This window comes from Microtus pennsylvanicus, chromosome 12 (genome assembly GCF_037038515.1).
Source record: "Microtus pennsylvanicus isolate mMicPen1 chromosome 12, mMicPen1.hap1, whole genome shotgun sequence".
Taxonomy (NCBI): Eukaryota; Metazoa; Chordata; class Mammalia; order Rodentia; family Cricetidae; genus Microtus; species Microtus pennsylvanicus.
The window spans coordinates 29477758-29492503 of record NC_134590.1 but is presented as its reverse complement, the minus strand read 5'-3'; the positions used below and the strand labels follow the sequence as shown (position 1 = coordinate 29492503).

General features: G+C 46.8%; 1 protein-coding gene across 2 annotated transcripts in view; it reads right to left on the bottom strand.

Annotated features, from left to right (window-relative positions):
- The window catches only part of Tec (tec protein tyrosine kinase), a 111815-nt gene extending 98231 nt beyond the window's left edge, over positions 1-13584 (bottom strand). The window contains exon 1 of one of the 2 annotated variants that reach the window (XM_075943117.1): positions 13517-13584. The gene's annotated coding sequence lies outside the window, so the exon portion shown is untranslated. Of the gene's footprint in view, positions 1-13113; positions 13132-13516 lie in introns of those variants that run through there. The other variant, XM_075943118.1, reaches the window with a different exon arrangement.
- Between the last annotated feature and the right edge of the window lie 1162 nt (positions 13585-14746).

Here is a 14746-nt window from a genome sequence, read left to right as displayed (position 1 = left end):
AGAGGCAGAGCTGGGAGAGAAGAACAGAAGCCATCAAACCAGAATGACTAACAGGCTGGTAGGAGGAGAAGCCAGGAGGGTATGTGCAAGAATGGCTTGAACTCAAAGGAGAAGGGCAGAAAGAGATGCCCTGGGCGTAGCAGAGGTAACCCTCTCTGAGGGCTGCGGGGAAGGGAGTGTTCGGGCTGTGTGTGGGAGAACTGATTCACAGCGGAACCAAGGTCTCCCTCTCGGAGGGCTGCGGGAAGGAAGCCAGTGGAAGGATGGAGTATAGAATCACAGCCGGGGTGAAAGGCCACAGGCAAACAGCAGACTGGAGAGGCGGAAAAGTCAAGGCAAATAGGGCCGAGAAGGAGGCTTTGGTCCAAGCTGGGCTGGGATCCCAGAGAGGGCTAGGAGCCACATGGGCTGCGTGCTCAGCTGTCTTTGATCAGCATTCAAAGCGTAGGATGGTGATTACTCCCTAATGTCCATAAAGAACAGATTTCTCTACTATTCTACTCAAGGAACAACGTTCACCCCGCCCATACCCATGTGTGTGGGCGACCCCTGGGGAAGGGGAGGGTGCTACGGGAGGGTTGGGTGTGGTGTCTCCTTTCACTGGGGAAAGGAGTGACAACCTAGGAGGGAAGCACAAAGGTTGATAGGACCCAAAGTCTGCAGGGATCAAAGACATCTGGGTCCTGAGGAGACAGCAAGGCCCAAGAATGCCTCTGCTCCCCTGGAGACGGACCGTGGCAATCGGGAAGCTAAGGCTGCATTTTCAGAATTGAAGAAGATTTAGTCAACTGTAAATAATTAGATTTAAGTAAACAACAACACAAACGTACTGGCTCACAGAAGTCTAAAGCCCTAGATGCATGAGCACAGCAGAACCCTGAGCTTCAAAGGCGGCTGTCTCCATTCTCCCCACAGCTCACTGCCACGTCCCCCTGGGTGACAACTCACTCTCTCCTAGGAGCCAGAGAAAACCTCCTTGCTTAAAGAAAGCAGAAGGGGAGCAGGGAGGCAGCCAGAATTAAGTACCAGCTCCCGAGCCATTCACACGGTCTGATGCAGGGACTCCTTAGACTGAGTTCTACCCAAACCACCTGAACTCCAGTCCCCAAAGACAAGAAGCCAGGGCCAAAAATCAGTGAGCCTACTAGGTGGGGCTCCTGTTCCTAAGGACTCAGGGACCACAGACAGTAGCTCAACCCCAGTAATAACAATCCAATCCAGAAGAGCTTCCAAGTCAGGGGGCTGACCCTCGTCAGCTATATGACCTCAGGTAAAATACTTCATTTCTCAATGCCTCCAGTTCCTTATTAGACGATGGGATATAATACCTGCCTCCTGGAGATGTTTACAAGGGTTAAATTAAATAAATTAAATAACACACATGAACAGCTCAGCACAATGCCTGACAGGAAGCAAGCCAGAGCCCATCACTATTATTAGAAACCACCCCGATGACATTGAGTGTCATGAGAAGGCCTGTACCACATGAAGGGTGAGCGGGGACTCCATGAAGGAGAGCCACGCCAGCACTTCCATCGGTGAGTCCGGGGTCAAAGAGCATTAGAGCAACTAAGGACACAAGCCAGAGGCCCAGGAACTAAAGCCAGGTGACAATGCAAATCAAGAAATGTGTTGTGCACCTGGGAATGAAATCACCAAGAAGACACAGACGGCTCCAAAGTAAAACAGTGTGGAGGGTAACGTGCCTCTGGGCACACTCTCAGCAGGAGGAGAGGCTGATTGGAGCTGCTTTCCTATCTCCAGTCACCGGCAAGGGGGATAGGACCCTGCTCATCGGAAGGAGTCATGGTAATAATAATAATACAGTTATGCTCACTCAGACGCAGAGATGACGACTACTCATTCTCTCCCCGAAATGCCTGTGCACAACTTAGGAGGCCCAACACCTTCCTTTAAAAGCATTGCCTTTATCTCTCTAAAATCTGTAGCAGAAAAAAAGCTGACCACCAAGTCTCTGATGCAAATGACAGCCCACGGTTTTGCAAGAACCCGCACAGCTATGTCTGGTAGCCTGAGAGACAGGCAGGTAAATAAGATGGGGGCGGTCAAGTGGGTCCTCTGGAGCCAGGGGAACTGTCTGCTCTGCAACTGTGCTGTCATCAACGTGGCTGTGACCACACAAAGCTTCTCCGCACTGCAGACAACACAGCCTTCCCGCTGCAGGCACTTTGATCTAAAACTGAGCAGTGTAAAACATGAACGGCAACTCTGTTACTTCGCGAACTGCCCTACACAGGACACGGGACTGAATCACACTGCATTCTGTTGCGCTGCGTTTATTATCTCGTGTTGTTCCTAGCTGCTTCTCAACAATCATTTACGATATGGTTATACAGGGAAATCAGAGTATTGAAGCTTCCCTCTACGGATTTATGTCTAGAGATCCATCCCGAGGCCTTGTGAGGCCTACCCCTGAGGCCACATCCACAGCCCTGTTAGCAGAATGTCCGAGTCAGTGTGGCTCACGGAGTATCTCCATCTGCTGCCATGAAGTGCTCTCGGGCTCTCTTCAGGGCTGAGGGTTTGGGGCCACACCTGAAGAAAATAACTGCTTTCATTTTATGAGGGGCAGATCTTCGTATTTGACCCCAGGCTTTCAAATATGTTGAGTAGGTGAGAAAGGGGCCCAGCAGAACACAAAGGAGCGAGCTCCAGGCTCAGAAAATACTTAGAAGTATAGCAAAACCTCACTGAACCTCAAGCCCTTCGTCTACAAAATGCCAAAAATAATCTTACTCATTTGAGAGTTATGTAGAGAGTGAAATGTGTTGAGCCATGAGTAGACCTTAGCAGAGGTCCTGGCACATTATACAGACCCCAATAAACATGTGAAATGTCTACTACTGGGGGAAAGGAGCACTCAGGTGTATATGGTTGTAGTTAGGGTTTCTAGTGCTTTGATGAAACACCATGACCAAAAGCAACCTGGGGAGAAAAGGGTTTATTTCACAGATAACAGTTCCTCACTGAGGGAAGTCAGGACAGGAACTCAAGCAGGGCAGGAACCTGAAGGCAAGACCTGACGCAGGGCTCATGGAGGGGTGCTGCTTACTTGCTTGCTCATCATGGCTTGCTCAGCACACTTTCTTACGGAACCCAGGACCACCAGTTCAGGGATGGTGGCACACATCCTGATGATGTGATGAATGAACCCCACAATAGGCTGGGCCTGCCCCATCAATCACTGACTAAGAAAATTGCCCCATAGCCTGATCTTAGGGAGGCATGTTCTCATTTATCCTTTCAGAAGACTCTAGCTTGTGTCAAGTTGACAGAAGAGTAGTCAGCACAAAGGGCTTCCCTGGCACTAGCCAGCTCGGTGTCTGAGATGCAAAGGTGGCACCCTGGCCACCTGTCTCCTCGCTGATCCTTCTAAAGAGCAGAGCACTTTGGGAATATTTTGCTCAGTCTTCTACTCCCCAGATGAACCTATTTCTCTAAGCCCACTATGTTTTCAAGAAATATCAATAAAAACTTGGGAAACTAACACAGGAAAAAAAATGAGTGAAATTACTTATGGTTCAATAACCACCTATTATGATTGAATCCAAAATGTCCCCAACGGCTAGTGTTTTGAACACCTGGTTCCAAGCCAGTGGAGTTATTTTGAAGGCAGGGAGCTTCTAGGAGGTGGGGCTGGCAGAACCAGGTCACTGGGAGGGTGCCTTTGAAGCCTACACTCACTTCTGCGTCCAGTCTAGCTCTCCCTTTTCTGTCTGCCACCATGGGAACATGCCACAGCCTCAGGCTCCCATCACCATGGATGCGGCTGCCATGACAGATTGTGCTGTCATGACAGACATCACAGACAGGAACAGTAGAGAAGTGAGCCTTAAAGGAGTGCTTTCTTGCTGGAGACCAGAGGATAAATTTAACTCCAACCTGATAGAACAAATGGAATATAAAATTCTCTCCCCGTCCCTCCATGTGTGTGTCTATATTTCCTATCTATGATGAGACTCACTCTTTCTGCTATGGTGGACTGAAATCTCTCTGAAACCATGAGCAGAGATCAATTTTTCTTCCTTTTAAGTTGCTTCCATTAGATATCTGGTCACGGTGCTGTGACAGCACCTGCCTCTTCTGTATCAACTGTTTTTAAAATGATCATCAGACGAGTCCACTCACCTGAATCCTAAGAAATGCCTCGCCCTTTGACATTTCCATTCTCTTGAGTATTCATTCTTAAAAACACTTCTCCCCAGCACCCACTGATTCCCAGGTAATAGTTTTGTGTAGAATAGTTCCAAGATCACCTTGAAAGGCACACTTTTCCCCCTGAATTCCTTCATTTTCTAAAATTCTTTAAGAAAACTAATGAGGCGTAAGTGTTAAGAGTATTGCAGAGGAGCTGGGTTCAGTTCCCAGCACCCACATCAGGAAGCTCATATCTGTCTACAACTCCAGTTTTGGAGATCCGATGCCTTCATGCCTTTGTGGGCACCTACATGCACACAGTGCATTTAAATTCACACAGATATATACAAAACTAATAAACCTTTTTTAAAAAGAAAGAAAGGCAGGCAGAAAGGAAGGAAGTTAATAGACTTCTCAAGCAATTCTTTTAAAATGAGGGAATCCTAATGAAGTTAATGAAGTAGGAGCATGTTCTTCAAATGCTGCATTTGGTTAAAGCAGTATAATCGTGCTACTCAAGCATGCGTTACACACACACACACACACACACACACACACACACACGGACAGATGGACGGACGGACAGATGGATGGATGGACAGATGGGGAAGTTTATATTTCATTGTTCTAACAAGTCTGAGAAAAACTCCATAGACAACAATGCTAAATTTACCCTCTGATCCTCAGCAAGACACCGCCTCCTCTTAGGCTCACTTTTCCTGTCTATAAAATGGGCACAATACAGGTGTTCTTTGCCAAATAGAGCAGCCATCTCATTGTTCACGCATGTGTATAAAACACCCTCAGAAAAGCTCAAAGTTTTTTATAAGCATTAGGCTGTGTACCTTTCTGAAGTGGGCTATTAATTATGTGTCATTACGCTTTGTTTAATAGATGGAAATAGCTGAAGCATGGGAGCATAATTCCAGTTAATAGCTGACTTAGAAATACAACTGAGGCTTAAAGCATGGGAACAAGATAGCAGGAAAGATGTCTGGAGAGCCAGATCTAAGCAGGAATTTGCTCCGCCCTCACTCTTTTATGGTAAATGTCTCAGCTGCCCCTGATGGCCAGCACACTTTCCTGAACCCTGCTTGCTTGCCCGGTAGAGGAATGGGGGAGGAGGGCTTGGAGTTTCCCAAGTACCTCAGATGCCTTCACAGGAAGATTGGTAAACCCTGGCCCAATACAAAGGACAAAGAGAGTTAGAGTCACCATCAAAACCTCTCCACCTTTTGTTATTGACCCTTGGAGACTTCCTACCAAAAGCCTAAAGAAACAATATGTCCAAGAAGAACAAGACCCTAGACGTGGGCCTGTCACCTGCTACTGCTTTTTTTTTTTTGAGGTAGGGTCTCACTGTGGAGCCTCACTGTCCTGGAACTCGCTCTGTAGACCAGGCTGGCCTCGAACTCATGGAGATCCTCTTACCTCTGCTTCCCAAGTACTGGGATTAAAGGCGTGCGACACCACACAGCTCTGCCAGGTTCTTCTGACTGTTACATCTGACTTACAGCCCAACAACTGCACACACAGCCTCAAGCCATCTGTGCCTAAACCTACTCTTCCTACTCGCCTGTCATGATGTCAATCTCAGAGGACCAAGAGGGGGAAACTGGAAGTCTGGGATGCCCTTACATGGCTGGTGCCCCTTTCATGGTGATTATATGTGTGATTCTCTAGCAGTAGTTAGTAGAGACTGGAAGCCCTTCATCCCGGGAGGGAGTAGTAAGAAAAATTGTCCCCCAAAGCGGAAAAAAAGCATAGGACCCTAAAATCATCCCTGTATGGGAAAAGAAAAAAGAAACAAGATTCAGTCCGTTTTTGGTCCGGTTCATGTGGAGATGTCATAGGCCGTAGCTGAAATCTAATAGTGGTGGCCACATGAGGAAGCGGGGGTCTCTAAGGAAAAATCAGACTCCCGGGTAGATCTGTGTACAGGATAAAAGGGAAGGGGTAAAGGTGCTGGCCACTGAATCGGGGTAGAAGGAGAAGGACATCCAACAGAAATCTGTGGGATTCACATCTCACACCATGGATGGGGACTTGAAGCCTGTGAGAAGGAGTTAGCTAGTTACAAGAGTAAAATATATACATACTGCTGGAATCCAAAGGTCTCCCCCCTTCATCAGAGACCATCTTACCACATGTACCTCTCTCTCTCTCTCTCTCTCTCTCTCTCTCTCTCTCTCTCTCTCTCTCACACACACACACACACACACACACACACACACACACGCCCAGGTTGTTCATCTTTACCACAAAAGCCAAGGTAATGTCTGGCACTATGTTAAGGAAAAGCATAGACAGAAAATATGAACAACAGCACATGTTTCTGTGAAGAATATTTCTAACAAATATGAGAAACAATACACCCAGAAAAAAACACAAAGATTCTATGTCTCCTTCTATACAGGCAAAGTAAAACTCAAGTCAGGAACACAGCTAATTTAGACAAGACAGAAGATGCTTAATTATGACAAGATCTTTTTTAACTGCAAAGTGTCTACTAGTATCTGGGAAAAGTCATTCAAGTATGTATGTATGTATTTATTTGTTTGTTTGTTTATTTATTTGTTTGTTTGTTTTTTTGTTTTTGGCTTTTCGAGACAGGGTTTCTCTGTGGTTTTGGAGCCTGTCCTGGAACTAGCTCTTGTAGACCAGGCTGGTCTCGAACTCACAGAGATCTGCCTGCCTCTGCCTCCCAAGTGCTGGGATTAAAGGCATGCGCCACCACTGCCCGGCCTCATGTATTTTTTTTTAATACTGTGCTTTCTCTAGAATAGTATCTACAATACAGGTGGGAAAACAAAACCAGTTCATGTGAAATGTGTAAGCCAAAGGGGGCTTTGACAGCTTCAAACCTTTCTAAGTATGAGAGTCAGCTGTGTCTAAGTCTAATGTAGGCTACACTGGGTGTGGATGAGTCTAACCTAGGCTACACTAGGTGTGTACGGGTCTAACAGGAAGACCATGTCTCACTCTGAAAAAAAGAGCCCAGTGTGATGATGCACACCGTTAATCCCGGCACTGGGGACAAAAAGACTAAAGGGTGTCTGTGAGTTCAAGGCCAGCCCCGTCTACATGGTGAGTTCCAGGTTAGCCAGGGCTATGTAGAGATACCCCATCTCAAAACAAAAGTGAGATGATAAATGGATGAAAGGACAGACGGACAGATAGACAGACAAATAGATACACACAAGTATTCCCTTTGGAAAAAAGGCCGAGTAGACATAGTGGTACACTCTTGTAATTTAAACTCCTCTAAGGCTAAATTGGGAGGACCACAAGTTCAAGGCCAACCTGGGCTACATAGAGAGAACCAATCATGAAGACAAAATAAAATAACAACAACAACAATAATAATAATAAAACCAATGTGTTTAGGCTTCTCCTAGTCTAAGCCTGGTTTACACATGGACTTGGCTTCCTACAGTTTTGCTCAACTAGTAGTGGACTAGAGAGAACTGAAGCCATCTGTGGGCACCCACTGGGGAACAGCAACATGGCTCTTTTCTGATGTCTGTCCTTGTCTCTCAGCCACCACGGATGGTCAAGTCAAAACTGGCTGTTTTGCAGCCGTGCCCACTGCTCACATTCCTCCCCATCCCTGGGCACACCTGCCTTCCAAGAGTCCAACGCTCTGCCCTGCCTGCAGGTAAAATACTTAGGGAAAAATGCTCTTCCTGCTTCTGTGGAGGCTGATGCCTGGGGGCAGTCCTCTGTGTGTCACCACTGAGAATGCTGAGGCCGTGAGGCTCCTGGAAAAAAATGCTGAAGGTCACAATTCAAGAAGAGAGACTGAGCGATGACTCAGCTGGTAAGCTGGGGCCGGGAAAGTTGCTAAGGGCAGGCTAAGTCAGTATCCCTGTTCTGCCAGCCAGAAACAGGAACTCGGTACACATTCCAAGAAGGGCAAGCACTTGAGAACAGGAAGAGAGGATTCTGGGAAGGCAGCTGGCCTCCAGAGAAACCATATCTGCCAGTCCTGAGGCCACACGGTCACCAACAACGCATGGACCATCCTTCAAATTACCCTCACACAAGACATGTGGTGGCCCAAGCGACCACTAAGAGTCTTCAAAGACAACCCAGAGGGGAGAAAGAGGACCAGGACCCATACACCAGTGAGCTCCCTCTGGAGTGAGGAGCTCCCTTTAGTGAGCTCCTGTGCACAGGTCTAAGCCTGGTTTACACATGGACTTGGCTTCCTACAAGTAGTAGTGGACTAGAGAGAACTGAAGCCATCTGAGGTCCATCCAGTGAGACTCTCTGCAGCAGACTGGCTAGAAAGCATGTACTTTTGATACAGGCAGGGACACAGACAGCACACCACTCACACCCAGCTGCTGGAGTCTGGGTACCGGCTACTGAGGAAATCTACATCCCTGCACTAAAGGCAGGAGGATCAAAAGCATCTCCTTAACAACCCCACATCCCCACCTGATGGAGGAAGGTCATTGGCTAATAAAGAAACTGCTTGGCCTCATAGGTTAGAACATAGATGGGTGGAGTAAACAGAACAGAATGCTGGGAGGAAGAGGAAGGGAGTTAAGATGCCATTTCCTCTCTTCTCTGTGGCAGAAGCGATGAAGCTCCAACCCAGGATGGAGGTAGGCTAGAATCTTTCCGGTAAGCACACCTTGGGGTGCTACATACTTTAATAGAAATATGCCAAGCAGAGTTTATATGAATACAGTTTGTGTGTTGTTATTTTGGGGCATAAGCTAGACAGGCGGCTGGGAGCCGGGCGGCAGGAATGCTACCCGCAGCTCCTACTACACCCACCCCTCACTGAAATCCCAATAAAATCAATTGAGAGAGAAAAGTATTATTCCATTGACGTATAAATCAGAAAAGAGAGAGAGGACACAACACTAGACACATTTGTAAGGTGAGGAGAAGACAACAATTGAACACATACTCTTAGATGAAGGAGCTAAAAGGCAAGGGGATTAACTAGACTAGATTCAGAAAGCTTAGTTCTGTGAGGATGAGGGAGCATCTAACGTGCTCAAGGTTCTGGGTTCCATTCCCAACACGACAAAAAGAAAAAAGTCAGCTGGACCTTCCAACATCCCTTCACCTACGTGGAGAAGTTAAGTGGAGGCTCTTCTCTACCTTCAGGTCAAGTTTGGACGAGCAGCACGAAAGGATTCTGAGACTCCACATCCAGCCTCGTCGCAACTGTGAGAGCTAGGCACTCCTTCAGCCCTGAGAAGACCAGAAGAGCCCTCTGGTCCCTCGCACCACACCAGCAATGATATCGGAGATCGCCCTGATCTGACCACAAGGACAACACAACAGTCCAAGGCCAGAGAGTTACCAGAAAAATAGCACCTTGGACACTCGTGTTACATACATTGCCCATCTCCAGGAAAAACCTAAATGTCACACCCACACATCAAAAAGAACTAGAAAAGGCCCAGTCACGGCACCACAGACTTTGCACCTGGCCCAGCCCAGCCTGCCTTGGGAGGTCCAGTTGAATCAGCTTAAGAAGAAACTAAAGCCAACAAGCTAACCCACATCTTCAGCTTATTGGGTAACCCAGGGCAACCAGGCCAGAAGGAACACCCCAACACACTGCCTGTTTTCACTACACTTTTGCAAACCCCGGGACTGTGGGGTAGGGAAGGCACACTTCTAGACCAAAAGTCAAAAGTCAATCGGTTCCCCAGAGATAAGATCCTAAAAGCAAAAAATAAAAAGAAGTGTATACACACACACACACACACACGAGTGCCCAACTGTACCTACTTGGAGAACAACAACAACAAAAAACTTTTAAATTCAAAATGCTAAAAGCATTATTAGAACCAGATAGGTGACACACATGTAATTCCAGCCCTTGTGAGGTTAAGGCAGGAGGAGAATGGCCTTTGAGCCAGCCTAGGCTGTCATGAACTACATAGCAAGTGAATTTTAGGCTGGTATAAACTATATAGCAACAATAATAATAATACTAACAAGAGTAACAATGTTAAAGACATTGAAAAACTCAATGTTAGAACGGATACTAATATTGAGAAAAATCTTCCCAAAAGATTTTGGAAATAACAAGACATAAATTACGTAAGGTACAAACTAAGAGGATTGATCTAAAATACCTAACATAAAACAACAAATAGGAGAAACAGGAAAAAAAAATCACCAATGAAATAATTCAAGAATGTTTCCCAAACTAAAAATTCCCAGACTCAAAGGCCCAGGACATGAGATGAAAACAAAGGCAAATCAAGGCACAGCACCAGGAAATTCAGAGATGATGGTGGAGAACAAGAAAATATGTCAGACCCCCACAGAAAAGCACAGCAGGGATATGGCCTCTACTCAGGCTGTGCATAAAGATTAAGGACCCAGAAGGTCACAATTTAGAAGATCCTGGATAAGACCCACCCTCTGAAATTTCCACCCCAGAATTCTACACTCAGCCAATCTACAAATTTTGAGGGGGAAACAGGTATCTTCAGTCATTTTTAGTCCCAGAAAGATTGACATCCCATGCATCCTTTTCCAGAAAGTTCTGAAGAGTCCACCAAAATAAAGAAAGTTACATGGATACCAGGAGATGGACCACAGGGAAGAGGGAATGGGAGAGTCCCAGGATTCTCAGTGACAGGACAGCCTCAGGGTGACAGCTGTCCCCATAAATGGAAGTCCACCTCTCCAGAGTACTTACTGTAAGCCAGGAAGTTCAGGTTCAGCTTCCTGGGAAAAATGAAATTAGCAGAAGAACTGATTCCTTTAAGGGAAGGCTTAGAAAACTAACTAGTCAAGGGTTGTGGATTAAATTAATGAGATGTACACACACACACACACACACACACACACACAAGTCAAACAGTTATTAATTCCAAGGAACACAAAAATCTGTGTTTGGTTTAGCTGTGACTATCGACCTACCATTAACACTGTGGCCTACCCTGACCTAGCCGTCCACAAGCCCACATTCTGGGCCTACATATATTTACATTTACATGTGTTTGCTTCCCCAATGGTAACCTAGTTGTTTGTGGGGTTCGGTTTGGTTTTGTTGTTTTTAATTCCTTCCTTTTGTCTCTCAAAAGAAAAAAAAAAACCTGTAACTTTCAACCTCTGTTTCATGGTAACTTAGGTCATCTGAGCTCTATAGAGTAAAACACAGAGTGGAAATTAATAGTTACACACCAACCCAAGGAAGGACTGGCTGACCCAGGCAGAGATAAAAAGGCAGACCTTGGTGGAAGCAAGCATGGATGGAAAAAATATCCTCTAAACCCTCTCCTCTAGGTGGCTTGTGGTTGTTTTTTTTTCCAACAGAGCTCTTCTAATAGCATAATCACACTGAGCAAGATAAGCTTCCCACTGCTGATGATCACAGGTCAATTTCATTCCTTTTTTACAGACCTGGATGTTCCACTGAGGACCCTAACTGAACCAATACTGCTGTCTCCCAAACCTGTTGGTACGTATTCAAAACTTTGTTTCACCTGCTGTACACTGGTCAAGACGAGACAGCATCTTACGAGGGCCCTAAACAGGGGCAATGTCATCAACAGACACTTCCCGAGCATCCACAGGGGAGCCAGCACCACACTGGGTATCAGTGCTCTTACTAATGCTGTAGACAACAAATGATCTCCCTCAGATGGGAGTCAAGACCCAGGGAGGAATGAAGTGGATGCCAAAATCTAGAAGAACAGAGGCAGGGCAAGGAAGGGAGGCACCAACCAGAGCAGCCTGGAGAACCTGTAGGCAGAGGTGTGTGTAGAGGCCCAAAGACTAATCAATCTCCCAGCACCCTAGGCGCCTGGAGGAAGGCAAGAAGGCTAGTCATTCTTCTTGAAGAATACAAACAGACCCGTAATTGTCCACAGTCTCTCCAATCTTCTTTAACGAGATCAACCGTAAGGGAGAAGGTGACCATCTACTGATCATTACAGGTTTCATAAAAACATAGCCCCTGCCCTGCTCTCAACAACTTAATGCAGACTAAAGTAAAGAAACTTTACAGTTTGGCAACGCTAAAACATACATCCATACTTTAGATTCTTTCCTACTTGGGAAGAGAGGAAAATTCTAGGCCAAAGATCCATGTAGGGCAAAGGTATTGCCAACTAGAGTGCAGCATTGATTTGCATGTGTTTACAATACTTGTCCCACACAGTTCCACAAGCCAGAAAGCACACACCCTTGTGGGAAGAATGGGGGCCATTAACATAAACACAGCACAGAAAGCACCCTGAGTTGTCAAAGACAGGAATAGCGATGTGATTAGTAAGAGCCTGGTGAAAGGACAAGCCTTTCCTAAACAATGAAAACATAACTGAACAAAAAGAATGCTTCTAAATACTTAATGTATAAGTTTAGCCGCGTTTCTATCAACCTCTCCCCAGAGAAATCAAGCTATTCCACATTACATTTGAGTCTTGCAGACCAAAGAGCGACCAGTGTCGTTAACTAATCTATTAAACCCCACAATATGCTTGGGAGGCTTGCTGATACGTTGCTGCTTCCTCCTACCACTCCCTAGCTCTGTAAAAGAGAATTATCTGGGGAGAGGATAGATTGTCAGAGTTTCCTAAGAGGAAAATGGGAACTCACTGGAAAAATGTAAGGCATAGCTTAAAGCACACAACTATGCTGGTGAGCCTCCAAACCCACTTACCCAACAGCCACCCTGTTGTTCCAACTTAACACTGAGATCCACTCGTCTAATCAAATATTCCAGTTCCCAAAGACTGGCCTGACATGGGACCCGGTACATAAACGCATAACTGTTATTTGCCAATGACAGGAAAAAGTTAAGAAATTTAAGATCCAGCGAAGATTGCACCGTCCTGGGACAAGGTCCACATAGTTTTTTCCCACCCTGTTTATCAAGATCCAAATACCACTTCCCACAGGGGGTAAAAATAAATAAATAAATAAATAAATAAATAAATAAATAAATAAATAAATAAATAGGTGCACCTGACGGGGTGACGTACTCGGCACAGGCAACTGTGGACCCATCTTCGTGAATTCTAACTTTCCCGCGGGACAAGCAGGAGAAAAGCAGCCTGCTGCTCTACTGGGGAGGGAACTCAACAGCGAGTAGTTTCACCTCAGAAACCAAGTCCAAAGGAGCTCACATCGGGCGCCCGGAGAGAGGCAGCAGCCACAAGGAAGGCGCGGCCATCAGGGGAGCGCACTGGTCCCTTCTTCCAGGCCGAAGAGGACGGGTCCCTCACCTGAGGCAGAGAGCCCACTCTCACCTCTACACAAAAGAAGATTCTTCCCAATCCCACTAAAGTCAGCCTCCAGCAGGTGGATGCCACCTCCATGGGCGCACCCCCCGTCCGGTCCTCCCCGCCAGGAGTCCCAGAGTCCTTACCTAGACAGAGCACGGGCTGAGCCAAGCCGGGACCGGGCGACGTCCAGACTGCCGAGCCTCGAGCCCGGCGCGCGTTGACCGTGCGCATCGACACGCCCATCGTCTAGCTCCGCCCTGGCCCCGCCCCTCGCCGCGCCTCCCCTGCCCTCTGTGGTCCCCAACCACGAGTCCCCCACCTTCCTTCCGCGAGTTCAAGGAAGCCAGAGTCTGGCGTCAGAGCTGTGCGGCCGGGACTCCAGTGTCCTTTATCCACACAGCCGCGGTGTGGGCTTCCCGACTTCCCTTCCCGAGAGAACCATCCAGAAAAGGCTCGTCTGTCCCCGACTGGGAGAGCCCGGAGCAGTGACACCTGTAGGTGGCTGAGCGCCCTGTCGGAACTAGGAACCGACCTCCACTTCCGCTTAGCTCCTGCGGGCGAACCGGTTGACACTGTGCCCTGGGGTGATAAAAGAATGGGTCATTTACATTGTACCAAAGTTAAACTGTATTGAACTATTAAAAAAAAAAAAGAATGGGTCATTTGGCAAGCTCGAAGCCCCAGAGCATAGCATAGGGTCACGTTCATTATTAGTATATTAACAGTTAACTCATTGAAGAGTAGAAAACAACCTTCCAGTTATTATCTTGTATTAAATACTGTGCCGGACTTAGACACCGGGGAAAGAACTTGCCCATTGTCAACTAGCTAATTGAGAAACTGGCGTTGAAAGGCTGGGACTGTAGCTTAGGGGCACAATGTTTGCTTAACAGGAACAGAGTCCTTGGTTTGATCTCTGCCTTGACATCTAAACTGTCTTTGCTCTTAGCCTCTGTAATCTGGACTGATCGATACTGTACTGTGCGACAGGCATGTTCACCCATACCTTTAATTCCAGCACTTGGGAGGCAAAGGCTTCCCATTTCTATGCATTCAAGGCCAGTCGGCTCTACAAGTGGTTACATGCCAGCCAGGGTTGGGGTGTGAGGACCAGAGGGAGAGGGACACAGATAGGACTGTAACATCTGTGAATTGTCCCTAGGAATACAAGAAGGAGCTCTGCCCCCTAAAAGCTTTTGAGATAGAGAGACAGATTAATTTGTAAAATGCTTGCTATGTAAACACAGGTTGATCACCAACCCCCCCCCCCAAAAAAAAAGCAAACAAACAAAACAAAACTCTGTTCTTCACCTGCAATCCAGAGCTGGAGGCAGAAACAGCATATCTTGGCATTTGCTGGCCAACCAGTCTAA